General features: G+C 41.2%; 1 long non-coding RNA gene across 1 annotated transcript; it reads right to left on the bottom strand.

The window, feature by feature from the left end:
• Positions 1–10,252: 10,252 nt before the first annotated feature.
• On the bottom strand, positions 10,253–20,667 carry LOC128415784 (uncharacterized). The gene is made up of 2 exons (XR_008331064.1): positions 20,152–20,667; positions 10,253–10,816 (listed from the first exon to the last, which is right to left on the bottom strand). It is a non-coding gene; the product is annotated as an uncharacterized LOC128415784 (long non-coding RNA).
• Positions 20,668–21,137: the final 470 nt, after the last annotated feature.

Here is a 21,137-nt window from a genome sequence, read left to right as displayed (position 1 = left end):
CTTAATGAGCTTTAAAGGTTTTAGCTTTGGTTATCCAAAAAGCTAAACTATTAATATTCGAAGCTGGTGGTATATATAGTGACAGGCCTTTTAACAAGCGACAGGGGTTGACTAATGGGTTCAAAAACAAAACACACGGGGAGACACAAAATATAGTCAACTTTGTCATTGCTTTGCATTATTCGCGCAAAAGAAAAGTTATGAACTCAGCGTGGTTTCAGAAATGAGTTTTACGGTGCCAGGGCTGTAAGGCCAGAAGAACAGGAACATTCATTTTCAAACAAGCAATAAAACCCCAAAGTTTCAGCATTATTTTTAGCCGACAAGAACTCTTGCCCTGGATATTGCCCGTCTAAAAGCAAAGAATGTGGATTTAGTCATGAGGACAGACCTAACCGACCTTTATAAAATATTGCAAAAGCAATTGAAGATGTTAGGCTTTTAAAAAAGTGCTTTACAGCCCAGTTCTTCCCATGACTACTCAGAAGTAAGTCCCCTTGAGTTTAGTGAGGCTTACGTAAAGACAAGTGTGTATAGGATTGCAGTCTTAAGCTACGAACCCAAGCGCACTGCTGAAGGGTGAGTGGCAACGATCCTCAATACCATGAACACTATTATTTTAAGAGCGCGTTTTGCCAAGTAAGCAAGCTGAAGCCTATTTCGCAAGCAAGCCTCCTTTCAATTGCACTCACTCCCCATTAGAGTACGCGCAGGATCGTGGCCCAAGAGGTGCTTATTTTAGCGTGCTGATCCTTGGAACCAAATATCCGACACACACACACACACACTGAAATCGAATACGAATACATATGTCTTGGAGTTAATGTTTAATAAACAGTCTAATAATACAGATAGGGATGAAGAAAATGTCAATTGGCTGCGATGCGCTGGGCGGAGGGGTGTGTGCGTGCACGCACTATAGCGTGTGCCTGCTACAAGATAACTCCTGTAGTCTTGGAAAGTAACTAGCAAAAGTTTCCATTAAACTTACTTTCAAGAAAGCACCATCAGGAAAAGCGTTTACAAACAGGACCAATAGATTTCCGCAGAACTTCCTTCCATGGGAGAGCAAATGAGGTCAGAAAAGTCCTATGGCTTAGCCTTAGGAAGTAAGTGGCATTTATTTCGACAAGATTGTCTGCCAAGAAAGTGTGTTTAGGATTAGGGGAAGCTGACTTAGTGGGAGCAGGTTCAGCTGAAAGCAACGCCACTTGCTTCTAAATAAAAGGATGGAGGTGCAAGTGAAATCTGGAGCGATTAAGGCTGGGTGTGAGTGTGCGTGGGAGTCAATACATGGCATGCTCCGGTAAAACGGGCAGCGATCCAATGCACATTCAGCACACCTAGCAGCCCTTAGATCCCACGGGGTGTAAGCGCGCATAATAAAGCTGCCCGGGTGGCATATAAAGTTCATGTCCAGGTTCCTGACAGGCTTGGCAACGGCGCGCTGCTCGATCACAAAACTGAAAACGTGCAGCTTCCCAAGCATTTGAACAAATCCACACCCCTCGCCCTTACTGGGTGCTCTCCGCTCGCAAAGGAGACGTGCGTAATTTTAGCGGTTCCACCAGGCTGCTCCTCGTCCCAGGTATGGCGCAGGAATAACAGCCAACAGTTGCCCGCCTATGGCGCTCCTGAAACCTGCATCCCGCTTAATAAATCCGTTTGTTTGTTTTTTTGTAAGCGGGTGGGGGGCAGGATCCCACCCCATCTTGGCAGGCCGGCTTCTTTCCCCAAGAGCCGCTCTGGCCCAGAGGCAAGGCGCTCAAAATGTCGGTGTTCACATGGCCTACGCGCCCGCCGCCGTGCGCCTCCTTCCCTCCTCTCGCGCCTCCTGGAGCGAATCTGCCGGCGGCGGGCGGTGGTCGTGTGGCCGGTGGCGCGAGGGCAGAAGACGGGGCCCACCCGCGACCCGTGTCCAGAAGCCGAGCGGCCGAAGGGGAGGAGAAGAGGCAGCCTCTGGACCGTTACTTTCCCCCCGTCCCTCCCCTTGACGGTTTCTTTTCCCCTGCTCTTCCTGTCCAAACATTTTTAAATTTCCGCGCCTTCGCCGATTTTATATATTGGGTTTCCTCCGCGGGCTTTGCCGGCCTTTCCTCCGCGGGCTTCGCCCTTCTGGTGTGTGCGGGACTTTCCCCTCCGCCCCTTGCCCGGCGTGAGCGAGCTGCAGCCCCTTCTTCGAGGCAGGAGAGACCCCCGAGGGAGAGAGGCCGCGCGCCTTGCCTCGCCTCTGGCCTGGCCCACCTGGCTGCGAGGAGCTCCCAGGTCGCCTCAACAACCTGCTGCCACGCAGGATCGGGCGAGAGGTTGTTATTCCCCTCCCGCCCTCGCTCCGCGCCAAGCCAAGCCAAAGACGCCGGAAACTCTGGAGAAGAAACTCCATCCCTCCGCCGTTTTCCTTCAGTGAAGATGCCGTGGAGGAGGCGGCGTGCATTTGCGCACTTCTGGGAAGCGGGAGTTGCTCCTCTTCCTCCTGGGAAAGCCAAAACCAACTATGAGAGATGCCAGGCGGCGGCGGCAGCCTCTCCTTGCTCGAGGCGGGTTCATCCCGTGGAGAGTGAAAGGAAGCAGCGTTGTCTTCAGGTTGGCGGCAAATGAGGTATTCTTCTGATTTTGGTTATTTTAAAGTTACTCTGGCTTTACAGATAATAAAAAAATAAATAAAATTGACCTACAAACGTTAATATTGATTTGACATGTGAAATATGATGTCATCAAATCATAATATTGCATGCCTATGAAACAGCAGCCATCCCTGGAAGTCAGGGTAACTTGCTTATGTCAAATTCTGCTCCCAGCATTAGTGCCAAGTTAATGAACAGCGGGGAACCCTCTCAGTTCAAATTCCAGATGAAATATGCTCACTTGTCATTGTCACCATACCGAGAAGACGATGCCCAAGTGATGAGCCAAATGGGGTGCTGAAAGGAATGGAGGTGGTTAAAATCTGTGGGATCTCATGCCAAACCATTTTTAGAAAGCAACCACAAATAAGATTCCAACGCTTTTGCACCTTTGAATTACCTGGATGTAGCCAACGTAGTTTTATGTTTTGACTGGCAAATATCACTCTAAGTAAGCTTTCATTGTTGCATCACCTTTTAAAGTGAGAAACAGTGTTAAGAAGCGGGACATTATTAAACATGCACATTTCCATACCCCTTAATGGCTTTGGGACTTGAGCTTCCCCCCAAAAAATCTAAAAAAAAAAACAGATTAACACCAGAGGGTAGTGCCTATTCTTTTTAAGGCAGCAACTGACATAATGTTACATCTGGGGGAAATATTCAAAGCACGATGACTATAAACTGTTGGGAAGAGAGTGTACCTATTCTCTTCAGCCTATCCTCTCAACGGCATTGCAACTGAGAAGTAAGCTGAAAGCTCAATTGATTAATTCAGTGCTCCTAGTTAAATTTCATTTTCATTGAAGAGTCAGTATTCTGGGATTCCGATTTTTGCTACTTCTTAAATAACAGATTTAGGGGTTTATTCAGCACAGCGTCGGTGTTCTTTTCTTATTTACTATACTATAGTTCAATAAAGGTAGTAATCATTTATGTAACATAAGCCCTGGGGGAGATGCAGATACAATCCAATCTTCAGAATTAAGTGTTTTATAACCATAAGGATTTTCAGCTAACGGATTCAAGGCATGGGAGGAGAAAGGTTGGTATTAAAGGTCAATACTGGAGTGTGCTGACTTGCGTTAAGGAAATATTTAGTTTTACTGCAGTGCTGCAGCAGCTGACATTTGAAGAACTCTACAGTTGCCTTTAAGATGATAAGCTTCACAACCTTGCAGTGGAATTCTTTTCAGAGTTTAGACAACAATATAGTGTAACATGTAATTCAAATTTTCTTATTCCTTGTTTCTGAAACTCAGAGCAAAAACAGTTATATTCAAGTAACAGCCATTTTCCTAGAGCTTTAAGTAGGAAACACCATTTCAGGCCTTGAATTTTAACTTTCCTGTTCAGTTTCATACTAAATGAAATACATGGCATTTGGGCCCTATTTATGTCCTTGGCAAGGGCATTTTCTCCTGCATGTGTGGTAGTACAAAGGTGATCCTGCATCCGTTTTGCATGGTGACATCTTATATCCAGGATTATAATAGAGACTGCATCTTGGCAGTACTGTCTATTCAAATATCAGTTGTTATTTTTATTTTGGGTTGCTGCTGAACAAGGAATGCATGATGTTTGAAAAGTTTCCAGTGGTTAAGGGAGGAAAAGCAGAACTATTGGTCTATTAATTAAAATTTCCTCAGTATCCCATACAGTCCATTCTTAAACAGGTCTTCCAATAAGAAAAAGAAAGTTGGTCAGCAAAAGCCCAATTTAATAATAATAAAAACAGTTTAATAGAATTTCCACTTGGTGGGGTTCTCAGTTCTACTTGTTCATAGCTGTCTCCTGGCAAACAAAGCTGCAAAAGGGGGGTAAAGCACCTATTTGAGATCCAGATTCCTATCCTCTTTTAAGTGTAGTGTAATGCATTTTGAAGCCTGCCTTTATCATTTGATAATATTGATTACAACATGGATTAAGGTAAACAGTATTTTTTAGGTGAGGGGGGACGAGCTATGATATTTCTAATTTAGGTTATAGCTCTAAGCATGTTTGCTTTTAGAAGCAAGTTCCATTAAAATAAGTGGTACTTACCTCCTATTTGTGTATGGAATCAGGTATTAGAAATCAACAATGGTGTTTTGAGTACATTAGGTACTATCTTGTTTACTTTAATATGTCTCCCTTTGTGGCTAGAGACAAAGAGTAGTAGCTTTTACCATAGTATGTTCATAGGTCTTCCCTAGAGGGGGAATGGTGTTGTCATAAGATATAATATGCCCAGCCCATTTTGGAATATAGTTGTATGTTCACAATTTGAATGAGAATGAGAATGAGAGTTGGTAGAGCAAGAGAGTCTAAATTTCAGGGTCCTGGGTTTGAGATCCATGTTGGGCAAAAGATTCCTGCATTGTAAGGGGTTAGACTAGATGACCCTCATGGTATTTTCCAATGCTACAACTCTGTGATTCTATAACTGATGCCATTCACGGGAGCAGATATAGTTCTGTACTACTATGTTAGTCTACGAGACAAAAAAATAATCTTAGGGCACCTTAAACACCAACGTTTATTGTACCATAAGCTTTCACGGACAAGAAATCACTTCATCAGATGAAGGCAGTATTACCCTCTTTGTATACCACATGCACATAAATGGACCCTCACGGAGAGAGATACAGAGAAAAGAAAATGTAAACAGTCCTGTTCCATAGTTGTGCATGTATTGTTAATTATGTGATTTACAAGTAGCCAAATGTACACAAAGAAGTGCCCAGTGTATGTGGAAAAACACTCTGGAATAGTATTGCCAGTGGGTTTGGGGGGGGTAAGGAGAGGGTTGTTAATAATAATAATAATAATAATAATAATAATAATAATTTATTTATACCCCACCCATTTGGCTGGGTTTCCCCAGCCACTCTGGGCAGCTTACAACAAAATATTAAAAATACAATAAAACATCAAACATTAAAAGCTTCCCTAAACAGGGTTAGAGTACAGGAGTGAGGAGAGCCACAGCAAGTTTCAATGGCCCCTTGTATTTGTTCATTATTAAATTACAAAAAGCAGTGCATTTTAAATATCACATATTGTACCTCATAGTACAGTTGATAATAAACAGAACACAGCTGCTATCGAGAAACACATGTGGCCTGAAAAACATGGGGGCTGCTGCGGAACTTTCTGCCTTCCTCGTTGTAACCACTGCCTGCACAAATGGGGCAGTGAACCTCATTCGGTACATTCTGGCACCCTCTAGAGCACCTGATAGACTATGATAAGCATCCTCATCTGTCCCTTGATTTAGAAGCCTGTTCCTGCATGTTTTTCCTCCTGTATAGTTCTAGCTGCATACAATGCCATTTTGCAAACAAACATATCTGCATTTGGGTCAGGATAACACCCTATTGTGTAACAATCATACATTATTTAGCTTTGGAATTTTCCTTCTCACTCTCATGTCAAAGCAACAGTTAGTTGAGCAAAAGAGATCACTGTATTGCTTGATTAGAAAGGCAGCCCAGACTGTTTTTGGTCAAACCCCAAACCATGTGCTAATCTCTGTGACTGTCATTTGAGGCTCTCTTGCAGGTGCTTCCAGTTTTTGAGATACTTTGCATGAGGATTGGGGAAAGGGCCTTTTCAGTTGCAGCACCATGCCTTTAGAAAGTTCGAGCTCTTGCCTAGGGCCTACTTTTTGTCTTTATTGTGCTGGGCAAATATATTTTCATTCTCCCAGGCCTTTTAGACCTTTTAAGTCACAGTGAAAGGTTTGTTGTTTTTTTTACTAGTTCTGTCCTATCAAGTTTTTATTTATATTGTTTCTGCTGTTTCTTGCTCTTCAGGATATTTTTATAGTTAAGCATCTTGTGTGCTGTAAGTTTGGGACAGAAATTTAATGCAGTAAAAAAAAAGGAGAAAGGAATTATTATCATGTTGATATTATTAATTGCATTCAGAGACTAATTTACTGTGTTTCAGATGATGTCTATGAGAGAAAGGGAGTGATGCTTAAATCTTAGTATTTTAGTTTTATACCAAAAGTCGCCCCGCCCATGCACAGATGTTAACTCCGAGGAGCATTCACTTATTAAGAACTTTCCTTAAATGGTATTGTGGCCAAGACAAGGATGTTGCAAACAGAACTTCCACCTGATGCTCTTAACAGTCCTGTGTGGTGCAAAGCACTTCAAGTTACCTTTCTTGAAGTTAGAATACTTTCTTCCATTTTGGCAGGTTAAAAAGGATGCAGTTACAGGCGATGTAAGCCAGTAGTTGAGATGTGATTGTCTTCTGCCTTATGAATATTGTGCTTACTGCTTTCTTTTCATCATACCTTACTTACTTGCAAATCTGTAAATAAACCATTTTAAATATACTGTAAGATTTTTGCTCTGTCTCTTTTGAAGGAAACTGACTCTAGTAAGGCTGCCCAGTATGTCTCAGTGCTCAGGAAAGAGGAAGCAACATTATATTTTAAAATGAGTGCAGTCCCCCCCCCATTCTGGTATATTATTCAGTTTACAGCTAAGGGAACACAATTGCCTCAGTAACTTATGCACATATCTCACACATATTTTCAGTTAACCTCTGTTTAGCAAACCTCCTGCTTAAAAATAATAATGATAAAGAAGCTGCTTATTTAGGCCCTTTCCAAATCTTGTCATTGTATAATTAGATTATTGGACCAGAGCACTGTTTTTCCTTTGACAGAAGTGGGATACAAAACCTGTGCAAAATTATTTAAAAGTCTTTTAGACCAGAAATCTCAAACTATACCATTATTTTGGGATTATGCCAGAAAAACTTAAAAGTTGCCAAAGTGCTGCTAATAGCCTCAGCTGTTAAGAGTCATCATTGAATTAAGTATTAGAATAAAGCAAAATATGTTGGTGGAATTGCAACTCAAGTTTAAGATCTTCAAAGGCTCCTTCCATGAAAAAATGTCTCTGCATAAATGGCAACTTAGCACCAGTCTCACTATGATTTTTAGATTTGGCACTCTAGATTGACTTTTAGTTTTAAGCAGGCTATTTGTCACAGAGTTCCCAAGCTTCACTCACGTTAAATCTTCACCAGCAAGAGAAAGTAAGTCTTTTATGGGTAACCATAAAATTGGCATTTCCTATTTTGACTCGCTTTTTGACCAGGCAACCTGAAATAACATTCTTTAATGTAATTTTTGGACGACATGTTAAATTAATGGTAAAACAAGGCTCTAAGGCACTGTCCATAGTCTTTTCAAGTTTTGGGCCTTTGGAATGCAGTATATTTTCACTGCTGTCAAGTTGCTATATGACATAGCATGTGCATTGTTTGAGAAAGTCTCCCACTTTTGATTCTGCCTACATTTTAATGCAGAGACCAGCAAGAATTTGGAAAGCATTTGTGCTTCAAGTAAACAGATTCTGGGAGGAGCTCAGGGTGTGCTGCTGCTGCTGCTGCTCAGCCATGAAGAGGGTACAGACCTAGTCCCCTCTGCACCAGATCCCACCCTCTCCTCTCTCAAATCCCACCCTCTTTTGCAGAGGCAAGTGCTGACAATTGCACTCATCCTTCAGTCCTTGCTCTCCCTGGCAACATGCCTAGAAGTCTAGATCTTTGCAACAGAATGCGCAGTGGGGGAGGGTGAAAACTCTGAGCAACTCCTATTCTGATTACAAGCTTTTCCTACATGTGATTAGTCAGAAATAATAGCCTAAAGTGGTGGAACTAGAAATATACTGTTAATTTGAGAAGTATACCCTTTAAAAAAAAACCTGGCAAAGCAGAGGGCTCTTAATTTACCCAGTACCTGCTACTAACTGCGATGAAGATGATGTCATTCTCAGAATGTGACAAAGGGCTAATAGTATATGCAGTAAAAACAATGAGTCAACAGTTTCTATGCCCTTGAGGTCAAACTTTCCACAGATTGAAAGTAGCCTATTCTTTTTTTACACACAGGATTTGCAGTTATTAGCTACTGCATAATAAAGAAATGTGCAATGTCAAGATAACAGAGGAACAAAACTTTTTTTGTTCAAAGTAGAAATCCCTGAAAGTGTTTACTGTGACAAAAAAAAGGAAAGAAGAAAACATTCAGACGTTTTAGAAAACGAATTCTTGAGCCTTTGCCTCTCAAAGCAGTGCTAAGAAATGCTGTGCTTCGAAAAGCAATGATATACATATGCAGAGTTGCAATATGCAACCTTGATAATTCTGAGAACCCAACTTCCTGTAAGGTTGAGAGGAGAGGTTCACTGTTGCTGTTTAAATGGCTTCATCAGCTCCATCTCTGTGTGGGAATCTTCATAAATATCAAACAGAGCTTTTGTTTTCAGCAGTACAGGGTAAGAAGCTGCTCATTTCTGAAGATGTTTTTGATTATGGCCATCGGTTTTGGTTGCTTGAAAGACAGTTAAACCGTGAGTCTTGTCCGTTATGTTTACTCAGAAGCAAGTCCCACTGGTTTCATTGGAGCTTAATTCCAGGCAAGATTGTGGCCTTCAATGTGAAAAATATCAAGTAATTGGATGAACCTCAATGCCTCATTAGCTTTTATTTGTAATAGACCTATGTATTTGGTGAAATATTGTCTGTCTCTTGTATTAACTAAAAATTAACTACCACAATTTGTTTAATGCCAATTGCACTCTAATTTTTCATACCACCATAACAGAAAATAGGGATGGTGGAGCAAGACTGGGGGGATGAGAGAAGTGGCAGGAGCCAACATTCTGTCAGTCTGGATTACTGATATCTGGTTAAGAAGAAAACGTATATAAGCCTATACCAGGGGTCTGCAACCTTTAAGACAAAAAGAGCCACTTGGACCCGTTTCCGAAGAAAAAACAACTGGGAGCCGCAAAACTCGTCATTATAAAAATAACCTTTTTGTCACTTTTTTATTATTTCTTTGTTTGACCCCTCAGAATTACTCCTCCTCATAGAAATAAACATTAAATTAACAAGTTACCTTTTTGTGTGTGTGTGTGTGTGTTCTTCACTCCCCTTCAAAACAGTGGCCAGCGTACATGCCCCCTTTCAATGCAGTGACCAGTGTACATGCCCCTTACAATGTGGCGGGCGGGCGGGCGGGAAGGAAGGTGACGTCGGAACGGTGCGTGACTAACACACGCACCGCCCCCATGCGACGTCACAGCCAGTACAGCGCCCGCCACAGTGGGGAGTGTCGGGGTGCACAATGCGCCTCCTCCCCTCGCTAGTATCCGCCTCAGAGCCGCAGCAAAGGTGTAAAGAGCCACATGCGGCTCCGGAGCCGCTGGTTGCCGACCCCTGGCCTATACAGACCTCTGGGTGTTTAGTTCTGTTTGTTTTTTGATTTATACAATGCCTGTAAGGATTGTTCTGCTCTATAGTAGCAACTAGTAACTAAACTGAATGGACATATTAAAACTGAATGAAGGCATATTGGCAGCCATGTTTGTATACTGTTGAGTCCATTCTATCACCCTCATTAATTTCTTTATGGCCTCTAGAGAAGCCACACTCAACTTGCTCCCAGTTAAAGATTGCATTTTACAAAGGGTGGTGGTATCTGGTCATGTCATGGGATCACTGACTTGCTTTAAAAAATTGATTTCCCTGGATCTGTTCTGGTTCAAATCCCAGGCATGAACTTCACTAGCAGACCTTACAGGGTTCCTCTGATGATAAAATAAGAGAGCAAAAGGAAAGGTGGCTATAAATATTTTTTGAAAAAATTGTTTTGTCTGAAAATACTTAGTAAAATATCACCCAATATATATAACTCATCTAACAATATGTTCCAGTAATTTACTAAATGTGTACTCCAGAAGAACGATAGCAAACAGTTATAACATGCTTTACAAATTGTTGCTGCCGATTTCCTTATCATTTAAAGTGGATTTTCTTTCATTATTTCATTACAGATTGACGCTTTATTGAGCAAGGAATGAAATCTGGAAAGGTTGTTGTAACCACAGCATTGAAAAAAGCAGCTTCCACAGTTTCATCGACAAATCCAATACTATTTGGCTCTGCTGCTATTTGTCAGGTAACCAAATTTGTCAACCCAGAAAAGCCCAGGATTTCACTAGCTCAGATTGGCCAGGAAGGCCCATTTCACCCCAAATAGGAGGAAAAAGACACCAGTTGTGTTGTCATAGCATCAGAGCCAGGATCTTCGTTCCTGGTCCTGTGAACTGCTGTGCCCATGACGCAGCTCATGGGATTGTTATGAAGAGATTTCCTCTTATAAATGCCACAGAAGGTGTCTGTGAAAAAAACACAGTAAAGAATCAGGCTTTCATTTAGCTCCTCAACTATGGTTAGAGAAACCTAACTTGAGCCATGCAGGTGTTAATGTTTGCATTACATCTAAAAAAAGAAAGAAAAACAATCATAAAGATTCTTTGGCACCCAGGCCTAAATGGCATGTATATGGAACTAAAGGTCAGTTCGCACAACCCTGGAAGCACAGCAGAGTGTCGGCTGACTGAAGCAGCATTACAGGGTTGCCCAAGGTACCCTTGTCATCAGAGTGCATTGCCATGAGTTCTGTTTGCCAACAATTTCATGTGGCGCTGTGCATTTCTGACTCATGACCCCAATATGTGGTGAAATCTCAGGAAAAAATGCAGCGCAGACCAGCTCTTTATTATTCCCTCCCCACAGCTAAGTACCATTGATAAGTGGGCTTTCCATAGCTCTTTGCTTTGCAGTTTGAAAAGAGTATATTCATTGTGTGTGTGTGTGTGTGTATGTGTGTATATATATATATATATATATATATATATATATATATATATATATCTTTTCCTCTAGTTTTCATCACTGTGACCAAAGGTCTGGGAGATTACTACATCGTATTTCACATCCTTTCTCACTTTTGTACATCTATATTGCTGGCCAATATGAAAACCCATTTGGATTTCTTTTTAAAGGACAATCTTCTCTAAAGACAAGTGTGTGCTTTCCTAGACATTCCCTCTCATAATATTTATTTATTATTACATTCATATACCATCTAAAGGTTCATGGTTCTCCTCCTCCCTATTTCATCCTCACAAGAACACTGTTGTGGGAGCTTCATATCTGCTCAAGGTACTATTTGTCTTTTTTAAAAAGAAAAGGAATTAAATTTTCTTTTAGTTTTTATTTATTTATTTATATTATGTGCATTTTCTTTCTTTTGTTAAAATCAATATGGGGTGGGGGGTGGAAACAGAGCCTAGCTCTTGGAGATAAGTCATTTCAAGTTAAAATGATTCCGCTCACGAGGGGCGCGAGCTGGTTTGGTGGCCTTTCGCGGAGGCTGCGGAGAGAGCCACGTTGTTCCGCTGAGCAGCAGCCAGGAAGGCTTTGGAGGAAGAAGAGGAGGAGCAGCCGCCGCAGCAGCAGCAGCAGCCATGCCGAAACATGAATTCTTTGTAGACATGACCTGTGAAGGGTGCTCTAATGCCGTCACCCGTGTTCTCAACAAGCTGGGAGGTGTTCAGTTTGAAATCGACCTGCCCAACAAGAAGGTGAATATAGAGTCAGAGCACAGTGTTGACACCTTACTGAACAGCCTGAAGAAAACTGGGAAGGATGCCCCTACCTTGGAGACAAGTAGCCACACAGGCATGCTTGGCTGCTGGGGCTACTGTGCTTCAGGAAAGCAACGCTTAACATGGCTTCAGTCCGAAGGCGGCTGTTTACACTTCTGTCAATCTTCCTTTGACCACAGTTGCCCTGCCAGATGTTGGAGAAGAGGCGAAGGGTGGGAAGAAGAAGAAGAAGGCCTTTGGCGGGGGAAGGACTATGAGAAATTTTGACCGCAGATGTCCCACATACTGTCCTACAACTGTAGTGTTTCTTCTCTTTGGCTTTGTAATAAAACTTTAAAAAATAAAATAAAAATGATTCCGCTCACAGCTATGTTATTCCCTGTTTTGCTGCCGGTATGTAATAGTGAGAGAAAACAAGAGAATACACAGTATATGCTTTGGATCTACATACACTCATAATGCAAACACCCCCAGTGATTTGTAAGATTCATTTTTTATGCTTGGTTACTGTCAATTAACAGAACACTTGTCACATAAACTTTAATGTGTTCCTACAGCAATCTGCATCGTATTGATATTATTTTTTTTAAGAGTATGCCACTTTGAAAAAAATGCTTTTCAGATAAATGCAGGCTAGAACAAAACAAACATCTCAAATCAATTAATAACGCAAGAAAACTATGCTGGAACAGACCAATGGCCTACCTAGTTCATATTCCAAGAGGCCAAATAGATGCCTCTGGGAAGACCACAAGCAGGACATGGGCAGAATAGCAGTCACTTGCTCATGTTCCCCAACCAGCAACTGGTATTCAGATGTGTACTGCCTCTGTTAATGGGTGATATATAAACCAGTAGTGATGTTTGTGATGGGGCAGACTCATGCTTCAAACATGGCAGCACTGCAGCTTACCTGGATGTGCTGTGGGGCAGCCAGGTGAGGGCTACACAGGTGCACCTGTGGCAATGCTGGATTGGGCAGTGGCACCCTCTCTGGTGCAACTGTGCAGGTCCAACCTCACCACCACTTTTCCCTGTTTGAGTAAGCAGCTGTTCATGCTGGTTTTGGGAGGGTGGCTCCATTGCATCACATGTGCTGCCACTGATATAGCCCTTATGACCAGTAGTTATTGATAGCCTAATCCTCTATGAATTTGTCTAATCCCCTAGTAAAGCCAACCAAGTTGGTTTTCATTACTACACTTTGTGTAAGTGGATTCTGTGCAATGTGAGAAGAATTATTTCCTTCTGACTGTCCTGAGTTTCTTACTGTCCAGCCTCATGGGATGATTCTGGGTTCTACCATTATGAGGGGAGAATATAAACTCTTTTTCCACTTTCTCAGCACTATGTGCAATTGTATACCCATTTATCATGTCCATTTGCCTTTTTGTGCAAAATCCTTTTTTATGTATGCAGAACAGTTGGTCATTCCTCCACAAAGAACTGAATAGTAAAAGAAATTCCAATAACTGCTAAATATCAGCATGAGTCACTTTGGAAACTTTTAGATAAAACTCATTTGACCATCTCTAAAATATTTAGTGTGACGTTGCTGCTGTATTTATATTTATTCCACTGTAAAAAACAGAAAAGGAATAAAATAGCACAAAATGAGAAAGGACGTTTTGTATTTTGTTCGAACCTGTTTGGTTAAATGCTAGTGTGTGCCGGATCATGGCCTTAGTGATTACATTGGTTAATTAATATTTATTATTTTAGTGATAGCAATTGTTTGCATGTCACATTGAATTAATTTTGCCAGAAAAGCCATCTAGAAGTTTTTTGTTACTTAGTTTAACAAGAGAAAAAGAGTTACTGTAACTTGGTGGCCTTTGTTAAGAGTACATTACTTCAGAAATATATTGCTTTTCTAATACAGTAACCCAATATATTTTATATTACGTGCTTTTATTTGCATAGAGTATGTACTCATTATTAACCTTTGAGCCATATTCTCTATTTTTTAAAAAAACCCTATACAATGCCAATTTAAAAAAAAAATACTCTGGAGGTTAAAATAGCAAGTGCTGTATACAATATGCCCTTTCCCCTTCCTTGAAGCATAAAAAACCTATTTGTACTTGAACTGAGACACCAGTGTAGTTGCTTATTAAACCACTAAAGCTACACAAGCTAGAGGAAAGTCTAAGAATCAGGGTTTCACACACTGTCTGCATGGATTGTATAATCTCAATAACACAATTGTGTTCTGTTTGGCAATTGTGTCAAATGAAGAAATATGCTACTGGGAATCTAGTAATGACAAAAACAATAATGAGCCATATGGCAGATTGTTTATATTTCCCCAGGGCATGCAATAGCTATATTTCTGACATACACACAAAGACTGTTATAGAATACTGTCTTTTCAAGTGAAGAAATAAAAAAGAGCAGATTGTGAAAAAGCAGATTACTGACAGTTTTCCTTGTAACTTAAAAACAGAAAGCATTATTGAAATGAAACCAGTTGAGCAGATCTAAGAGAGTTGCATTTGGCCTCAATATTTTTGGTGAGAGGAAGCATACACATCAGTGCTATGTCCGTCTATACAATCTTTGATGCAAAGGGAGTCAAGGCTGAAGAAGCTTTATGATAGCTGCAGGCAGATGAACCCAGAGGGATGTTTCACAGCTAACCTCACAAACATAACTTACACAATGAAGGTGCTAGAGAAACAAAGCCAGCAACTGCCTTTAAAGTTGCATCTCAACTGCTGTCTTGAACATTTGGTCTGAAAATAATAACAGCAACAATTGTTATTTGGGGTTGAGTTTCATTCAGCCCTTTAGAACAGATTTGGGGAGAGTGTGGGTCATTTGAGCGAGAGCAGGGCCAGATTTAGGTTTGATGAGGCCCTAAGCTACCGAAGGTAATGGGACCCTTTATATGTCCAGCTGTCCTTTGTCAACAACAGATTGTCGTTGTTTTTTGTGTTGAATATACTGTATGCTGTATGGTAATTTATGGAGCTAATAGGTATCTAAAGCCATTTTATTTGTTTTTTATGTACACCTAGGTTTTTTTCCTTTAAATTTTTTTGGGGGCCCCAAGAGAGTGGGTCCCTAAACTATAGCTTGTTTAGCTCATACATAAATCCGGCACTGGGCAGGAGGAGGAAGAGAGAGTTCTGTGGCGTTAAGCATAAATCCTTGCTCTGACAGGGCATAGTTGGATACTGCCCAGTACTGATAATTTATACCTTGCCCTCCTTTTGCAGTAGCAATACTTTGGGCATCTTAAAGGTAAAGGTAAAGGTACCCCTGCCCGTACGGCCAGTCTTGCCAGACTCTAGGGTTGTGTGCTCATCTCACTCTAGAGGCCGGGAGCCACCGCTGCCCGCAGACACTTCCGGGTCACGTGGCCAGCGTGACAAGCTGCATCTGGCGAGCCAGCGCAGCACACGGAACGCCGTTTACCTTCCCGCTGGTTTGCACCCGGGGGTGCTTTCGAACTGCTAGGTTGGCAGGCGCTGGGACCGAACGACGGGAGCGCACCCCGCCGCGGGGATTCGAACTGCCGACCATGCGATCGGCAAGTCCTAGGCGCTGAGGTTTTACCCACAGCGCCACCCGCGTCCCATCTTACACCCGTTGGGCATCTTACAAGCTGTTAAAATTACCAAATAAACAAACCCCCAAAGAATAAACTACTAAAATATAAAGAGAGACAAGTGCTGAGGATAAAAACTTCTCAGGCAGGAGTCTAGTCCACTAAACACCATTGAAAATGGCAGGCCAAAAGCCTGCCAGAAAAGAAATGCTGACAAGTTGACTAACTGACAAGAAAAGAGACAGAGAGACTGAGGCAGATAGAGAGAGAGATAGAGATAGAGAGAGAGAGAGAGAGAGATCCAATCTGACCTCCACTGGCAGTTCAGACAAGGGGCTCTTTTGCACCCCAACTGACACCCCCCAATGTGTATAAAACATAGTTCCCCTTATGTACTTTTTATTTACATCAGAGTGCCCTAGGCCTTGTTCCCATGTAGCAGTGTGAGAAAATGGTCTCCTTCCTACCCTATTTGCTCAGTTTTTTTAATTCTCAGAGGCCCATGGATAAGAGTATGAATTATCCACAATGAGTCTAGCATCAAACTGATCCACTTCACCAGAAACTGTCAAGAGCCATCAGTCAATAGCCTGCTTGGGCCTGTATCCCAAGCTAGTCACTGAGTTGGCTTGTCTGTTTTATCAGATGCCACTTTTTAAGATGAATCAAGCAGCATAAAATATGCAACAATGCGCTTAACAATACCTGTTGTCAGTAGAGTTTGTCATTTGACTGGCATCGATTATTTGGCACTGTGTGAGTGAAGTTTATCTCATTTGTGTCATATTAGTAACTAGTGGTTCTACTGCGAATAGACAAAACAATAATATTTAGGTTTCAATGATTTACATTGATTTGTTAACACTAGTAGCCTTAGAATACTACTCTTGTTTTTTTAAAAAAAATATTAAAATTAAGCAAATTTGCAATGTAGAGTAACTGGGTCAGATTCAACTAACTAGGTGTGCTTGTGGGAGTCAGCAGAGCAGATCCTGATAGTGCATTGGGACTTTCTTCTTTTTCCTCCCTCTGTGCATCCTGCACCCCCCCCCAAAAAAACCCTCCCCTCTCTCCCTAGAACACTATAGAGGAGGAAGGAGAGCTTGTGCTGACAAAGTGGTTGGAAGAGCACAGTGTTTAATTTCTCCTACTGCTTCTCAGCTTTTCAGTAATTAATACAGTTAGCTGGGTTTTATCTGCATAGTAGCCATAGGCCTTAACAGAAATTCAAGATACAATGTACGCATCTACGGAGACCTAGTTTTCACACAAAGAATATTTCTATCCATGGTATTCATGTCCATATTTACAGTGTTACAGTTTCATTCTCAGACTCCTTTGGGTTGCTGAACCCTTGAGTGACTGGGATGAACTGAAATGACAGCTCTATAACAATATGGCTGTAGTGGAATCCCCTTTTGTAAGGGTGGCAGGAAACAAACGGCAGTATTGACAGGACCAAATTATCCCAGAGTTGAGTCTGTGCCAACAGCTACTGCCTCTGAAATTACTGCCTTTTTACTTCTTCAGCCAAGTTGGCTCCTGGAAGTCTATTTGCTTTAAGAACTGTATGCTGCTAACACATGTAGTACATTCTGACCATGATTCCACTAAAGAGGCAGTACCTAGACGGCAGGCTGGCACTCTTACCTTTCTCCTTGACTTCTATATAAGCTCTGAGCATTAGCATATTATGATATTAGCTACTAAGTGAAATTGATGTGGGGTTTGTGTTTTCCTCCTGAGATATAGAGGCTCCAAGTACAAAGAAAAAAATGGCTGACCCCCACAGGCTAGTCCCCATTCCTCCTGCCCCCCTGCCACTGCTATTTGTAATTAAAAACAGAGGTATAGTCATTCATTTCCATTGCAAATGGTAGTTTGCCCTCAGCCTGGAAATCAATGCTAATATTACAATAATATTGACTCCCTGTTTGTGTTGTTTTGTTCTTTTTGCTGATGACCTGTTTTTGCAAATTATAATCCATTTCTTTTAATTGTAATATGTAGACATTGAAACAGTTTGTTTTTAAAAAGGGGAAATAGATATCATATCTACCAATATACTTGTACTTATTTCCTGTATTTAGATGTAGCCGCAGTAATCCTAATACCACAATGACTAGTACATATAGCTGAAAGCACAGCCCTCTGTAAATCATCATGTATCAAAATGAAATATACACATCCTACAGGATGCCACTACAACTCTAAATTCCTTCCTGTTAACAATATGCATATATTTTTTAAAGTTTTTGTGCTGCAGTAAGCATTGGCCATGGAACTTCACTATTGTGAAATATACTGCAGTATAAAACAAGTAAGTTATCACCAATAGTTATTATTTTTCCAAATTGTTACATGTAAAACACATTCTATAGTCATAGAGACTGTTTCCAGAACTGGCAGCACTTAGTCCTGGCCTATTCTTATTTTGTCACTGCAAGCTGCATGAAGAATTGCACTTTTCTTTTCACATATTGAGAGTTATAGTGCTCTCTCTCTCTCTCTCTCTCTCTCTCTCTCTCTCTCTCTCTCTCTGTGTGTGTGTGTGTGTGCATTCTTCTACATTCCACAGAGGGTGTCAAACAATTGTGTGGATGCAAAAGGAATAATTAACCAGAGTATGCCATTTTTTAAGCCATTTGTTCCAGATCAATTTTAAAAAATAATTTCTGAAGTGCTCTTTAAATTTCTGAGCAATCGTTGATACTTTGGCATTAAGGTAAAAGGTAAAGGTAAAGGGACCCCTGACCATTAGGTCCAGTTGTGACTGACTCTAGGGTTGCAGCGCTCATCTCGCTTTATTGGCCGAGGGAGCCGGCATACAGCTTCCGGGTCATGTGGCCAGCATGACTAAGCCGCTTCTGGCAAACCAGAGCAGCACACGGAAACGCCGTTTACCTTCCCGCTGGAGCGGTACCTATTTATCTACTTGCACTTTGACGTGCTTTCGAACTGCTAGGTTGGCAGGAGCAGGGACCGAGCAATGGGAGCTCACCCCGTCACGGGGATTCGAACCGCCAACGTTCCGATCGGCAAGTCCTAGGCTCTGTGGTTTAACCCACAGTGCCACCTGCATCCCTTGGCATTAAGGAGGAAACAGTAAAAATGGGGGAGGGGATTCATGTGTTGATAAAATGGTGTTAACTGGAAAGGCTCTGTGTTTGCGTGTGCGCACACACTGTTCTTATTTAGTTTTTAAATATGTGCTAAAGTACTTACAAAAAATTAAGCACTATTGCTTAAATATTTCAACTTATTTAAGGCAAAAGAGTGATAATGAAATGATAATTTTAAAAAAGTATGACTAAAATGGCATACACTTGGCACCATTTGGATAGGTGCTAAACTGGAACGCCTTGGTGTCTATACTACCTAGTAAGCACCTTCCCATATGCAATCTTGATATTCAACAGAGAATGGACCTCTTGAAATTGTCCTGAGTTTGAATTGTTTTGGGCCCACAGAGACAAGTTATTAGCAGCTGATCCCTAGCCTGGAACTTTGTATCTGGTGACATGCCAAAGCTTAGGCTAGGAATTTTCCCCAAATGCATATTGCAGTGATCGGTGATGATGAGTGCAGAGCCATTTCAGTTTTCTGTTTGTAAGTGTTTGAATTCCATGTTTTATGCATTTTGCAAATGTAGTTTTTAAAACTGATGTTTGTCATCTTAAGCCTAAGGGATAGGGTGGGTATGAAATCAAACTAAATGATATCATAATTCCATATAATATTTCATCACTAACAATAGCTCTTTACAATGTGTTTATGTCTAATAAATTATTGTTATATTATTCATTTCTCACCTCTCTGTCTCTCTGTGTGTGTCTGTAATATTACAGTCCTTTATGGCTGAAGAGTGAACAGCATGATACACCCAGAGCCAAGATCATATCCCCTTCTGTTTTATTACTTGTTTGACAGAGCACCACCTTGTGGACAATAAAAAGCTACTGGTAAAAGTCAGTTAAGATCATCACCACTCTGCAGCTGGTATATTTTTTTAAACTATTTCAGAAATGATACTGTACATTATATTCAATACTAAAGTAGCTGAGCTGTACGATGAGACTATGTTAGGGTTAGGGTTATTTGAACTCCGGTTCTTGAAGCCATGTACTGTTGTTCCTAAATGAGATGACAAATGGCTGAAAAGCTACAAAAATGGAGAGAACTCTGCAAACAGAAAACAAGCCGATTAGTTCTAGAGGACAAAAGTGAAAGTTATTAACAATTAAGAGGCATTTGAGTTCCTTTACATTACATTTTTCACTAAAGCCTTTCCCAGAAGACCTATACAATGGTAATTTCATTCCTCTAATTACTAATAAGTTAGAAGCCTTGTTTATGTCTGGCTTATCAATCTTAGTCAAGCTTTTGGCTCCTTGTCATGTTGCATCAGGTCTAGTATGGCAAGATATATAGACAAAATCTTTATATTTTTATATACCTGTGGAAAATAATATTGCATATACCTATACTGGTCAGTGGTACTACTCACCACTGTTCATGGCAGTGTTCAGCCCTCTGTAAAGCTGAACAGGAATTATCCGTTTTTTAAAAATCCAGACTGTTATGAAATCCAAGGAATTGCCAGGGAAATAGCCTATGTCAATATGGCAGGGCCACAGTGTATTACGGCTTGCTCTTGGAGTGGCTGGGACTTTGGGGGGTATTTGTATTGGCTCTTCTTCAATGACTATTGGGTTTCCTGTTGGGTTGGTGGTATTTTTCCTGCATGAATAATTTTCCTTTACACCAGACTCTGAGTGTTGTTTAAGGTTTTTGATACGCTGCTACAGTTTAGTTGTATTAACTTTTCAGATCTCTGGTTTTTCGAAGTACAAGTAGTTTTACAATTCAAACAGCAATTGAATTCCTGAAATCCTGTTCACATTTACTTGGGAGTAAATCAGCAATCATGTTTTCCTTCTGGGAGCTCAGAGGAGATGCTCACAAGTCTTTTAAAATCAGCTATGAAGAGGCTTGAGTTGTCAAACAAACTTCCATGGTAGTGAGACCATTATGGGCCAAACTGGACATGACAAGAAATCAATGATTGCAATTTTTATGTAAAAGGTATAAAATTAAAAACAGCAGCTCCTGCAAGCCTAGGCCTGAATTAAAACTGCACCACTGGGGGCTGGGGGCTTAAATCCTTCTTAAGATGATATTTGCCATGAAGTGGGGTGAATTGGAGTTATGTTAGGAAGGCCCAGGAGGTCTGAGCCTAAGTAAATAAAAAAGTCGTCAAGTGTGAACGCCCTCTATGGAGCCCAATTGTGCTTTTTCTTTTACAGCCTGCTTGCTGGGTCAGGTGTCCAAATTGTAATGTTTACACTGTGGATCAGGTGTTGTGTGTTAGGCCAGAGAATTAGCCAGCAAGATTGCCACAGTCATATGTTTTGGTTGTGGTGCATCTTTGAGAGAAGGCAGCTTTTTGTTAGGCAGACAGCTTGGAGGAAAGGGTTCACCCCCCATCCCTTA

Source organism: Podarcis raffonei, chromosome 6 (assembly GCF_027172205.1).
Source record: "Podarcis raffonei isolate rPodRaf1 chromosome 6, rPodRaf1.pri, whole genome shotgun sequence".
NCBI classification, from domain to species: Eukaryota; Metazoa; Chordata; class Lepidosauria; order Squamata; family Lacertidae; genus Podarcis; species Podarcis raffonei.
This window is presented reverse-complemented; position numbering and strand designations above follow the sequence as displayed.